We start from the raw sequence: 3,390 nt of genomic DNA on the forward strand, positions 1-3,390 counted from the left end.
CCCGGCCACGTCCGGGGGCTCTGACACTGTCACCTTCAGCTTCCCCGGCGTCCTCTCCGGGTTTAGTCTGTCCAGAGCCAAGCCACAGGCCGCTCTCCCCTCGTCGCGGGGCGCGCTGCGGCTCGTTCCAGCACAGCCGCGCTGACAGCCGGGGCGGAAGTGACGTCACAGCAGAGGCCTCGGAAAACGTGGCGCAGAGCCCCGAACACCTGCGCCTCTGCGCCGGGTCGGTACCGCAGTCCTCGCTCGGCGCGCCGCGGCGACTCGGGCGATTCTCCCGAGCGCGGAGGTCCCGTCCGCGCCTCGGAGCGCCCTCGTCTCGTGTTCTCGCAGGACGTTCGTCTCCGCCGCGGGGACTTCTGGGACACGTAGTGTGGCAGGCGACCCCCCGGGCCGTGCGGGCCATTAGCATCTGTAAACCCAGCTTGGGCCCGGCTGCTGGGAACGCCCCCGCCACTCTGTGAGCCCGCGGCTCCGCGGGCCCGGAGGGCCCCAGGAACCCCCAGGGGCCCTCTGCGGCCGGGCCAGGGGGTCTAGAGGACGGAGACAACGACGCCTGAACTCCAACGGCAGTGCTCCCTGCCGGGTGTGGTTGTGCTGCTGGGCCCGGGACGGCCTTTTCCATTTAAAAACAAACACACACCAATTGCCCGAGGGATCTCTTGCCAGAGACCTCGGAAAACCTTCCCAGGTGGGGGTTGGTCGTGCAATCCCTTATCCATTTCTCCATCCCATGGGGATTTGGGGCCCACAAGACCTGCAACCTGTCCCCACCCCCAACCCCACCCCCAACCCCAACCCCGTGTTTTCAAGCCGGTGGTGGAATTTAAATCCTAGCGGTTCATGTATGATCCAGTTCTCTTAACCACTGGGTTACAGGGCTGCCGGATTTTTTTTTAATAATTGATGTTTCTTAAGTATGAGTTTTAAGGTAACTAGATAAAAGTATACAAATTATTAAAGCTCCATAAATTTTCATATATTGTCCAATCCTGTAACGAAACAGCACCCCAACTGCCCCCCACCAGTCTCCCTTAAAGATAACCACCATCTGGGAGGGACCAGCAGTTAGTGAAATGGCTATGTCGTTGGACTCCCACGTAGTCGACCACAATTCGAGTCCCGCCGGCGCGTGTGCGTGCGTGCCCAAGATCCCGAGAGGAGAATGGATTTCTCACTTTCTGTCTGTGTGCCTCTCTGTCTAAAAAAATAATAATAATAACCACCATCTGGGGACTAGCAGATGGTGTGATAGTAATGTCGCTAGATTCCCACGCAGTGGACCCAGTTCCAGTCACTGGCTGGGAGTTTAAAACTCATAACCACCATCTGGGGACTAGCAGATGGTGTGATAGTAATGTTGCTACATTCCCACGTAGTGGACCCCAGTTCCAGTAATTGACTGGGAGTTTAAAACTCACGTTGAGGGTGCCGGCAGCACATGGAGGACTGCGGTTCGAGTCCTGGACCTGGCAGTTTGCTTTCTCTCTCTCTCTCTCTCTCCCCCAATTAAATAAGTAAATAAATAAATAAATATAAAACAACTCACGTTGGGGGCATATGCCTTCATGCCCAAGATCCCAAGAGGAGAATGGGAAAGGGATTGCAGTGTGGCTGTTCCCCCCCGCCCCTCCAGATTCCCCAGTGATTTCTTGCTCTCTGTGTCTCTCCAGCAAGTGCGTGGACATTATAAGCAAAAATCTCTCAAAAAAGAAAAACAAAATCTCATGTCCAGTCGTGTGGGTGCATACCCAAGATCCTGAGAGGAGAATGGAAGAAAAAGTATTGTGGAATGTCCATCACCCCTGAGGGGTGATTTCTTGCTTTTTGTCTGTCTCTCCTGCAAGCCCTTCTCCTCCATCCTCCTCTTGGGATTTTGAGCACACATACACATACATCCAGTGTAAGTTTCAAGCCTCCAGGTCCAGGACTCAAACCATGGTTAGCTATGTGGGAGTCCAATGCCTCAACCACCACGCCACTTGCTGCCCCTTCCATTAACTTATTGAAGACTCTTTATATAGACTTCCTTTCCTACGTTCTGACTTCTTTCACCAAATATTGTTTATAAAACTAATTGATGTTATACCTGCAGTTTATTCTTATTGTTTATGGATATTTAACTTTTCAGTTTGAAACTATTATAAACCATGCTCTATAAACATTTTCATATGTGTCTTTTGCTGCATATGTGTGCATCATGTTTGCATACATATTTAGGAGGGAAATAGTCTCAGGTTATACATATATTTAGCTTTCGTTGGTACTGTTCATACAAAGTGCCAGGTTTCCAAAGTAATTTTCCAATTTGAAATTTCACCAACTATATAATAGCTCCAGTTGTTCCACATTCTAACACACCTAATATTTGTGTAGCTTTTCCTTTCTTCCAGTCATTTTTTTTTTTTTTTGGAGAGATTTTCGCTGTAGGGCGCGTGCGCTCGCCAGACAGACAGAGAGAGACATAGAGACAGAAAGCGAGAAATCACCCCCCAGGGGGGATGGTCACGCCGCAATCCCTTCTCCTCCATTCTCCTCTCGGGATCTTGGGCACGCACGCACACGCGCCCGGCGTGAGTTTTAAGCCACCGGGTCTGGGACACGAACCGCGGTCGACTACATGGGAGTCCAGCGACATAGCCATTACGCTAACTGCTGGTTCCCTTCCAGTCTTTTTTTAAAGAGGTTTTTCCCTTAGGGCATGTGAGATCGCTGGAGAGAGAAAAAGACACAGACATTGAGAGGGGAATTGAGAAACCACCCCCAGAGCGGATGGCCACGCTGCAATCTTTTCTCCATTCTCCTCCTGAGATCTTGGGCGTGCACACACACACACCTGGCATGAGTTTGAAGCCACCAGGTCCAGGTCTTAAATCACAGTTGGCTATGTGGGGTCCCACAACATAAATGGTATGCTGTCTACTGGCCTCAGCTTTTCCTTTTTAACCTTTCTGATTGTTGTGTGGTGCTTTTTATTTGAATGTCCTTGATGTGGCCATTTGAACATTTCCTTTATTAAAAATGCTTAGCCCATTTATCTGTTTATTTATACAAGTACTTTATATGCTCTGCAAAGACCTTTGTTATGTTTGGCAAATTTCTTCCCAGACTACAGCTTGACTTTTTAGAAAACTTAATTTTTTTGAGATATTTTTGCTTGCCAGAGAGACAGAGACAGGCAGAAAGCAAGAAATCACCCCCAGAGGGGATGGCCTTGCTGCAATCCCTTCTCTTCCATTCTCCCCTTAGCATTTTGGGCATGCATGCACATGCACCCAGCATGTGTTTCAAGCCTGTGGGCTTGGGACTCAAACTGTGATAGGCCATATGGGAGTCCAGCAACATAACCATTATGCCATCTGCTGGTCCCCAGAAAACTTTTTCTTTTTT

General features: G+C 50.0%; 1 protein-coding gene across 1 annotated transcript in view; it reads right to left on the reverse strand.

Annotated features, from left to right (window-relative positions):
* LOC102470672 (zinc finger protein 208) overlaps window positions 1-3,390 on the reverse strand; it is a 223,993-nt gene that overhangs the window by 17,914 nt on the left and 202,689 nt on the right.

The sequence above is a fragment of the Tupaia chinensis genome, unplaced genomic scaffold (assembly GCF_000334495.1).
Source record: "Tupaia chinensis unplaced genomic scaffold, TupChi_1.0 Scaffold138910_1, whole genome shotgun sequence".
In the NCBI taxonomy this organism is placed as follows: domain Eukaryota; kingdom Metazoa; phylum Chordata; class Mammalia; order Scandentia; family Tupaiidae; genus Tupaia; species Tupaia belangeri.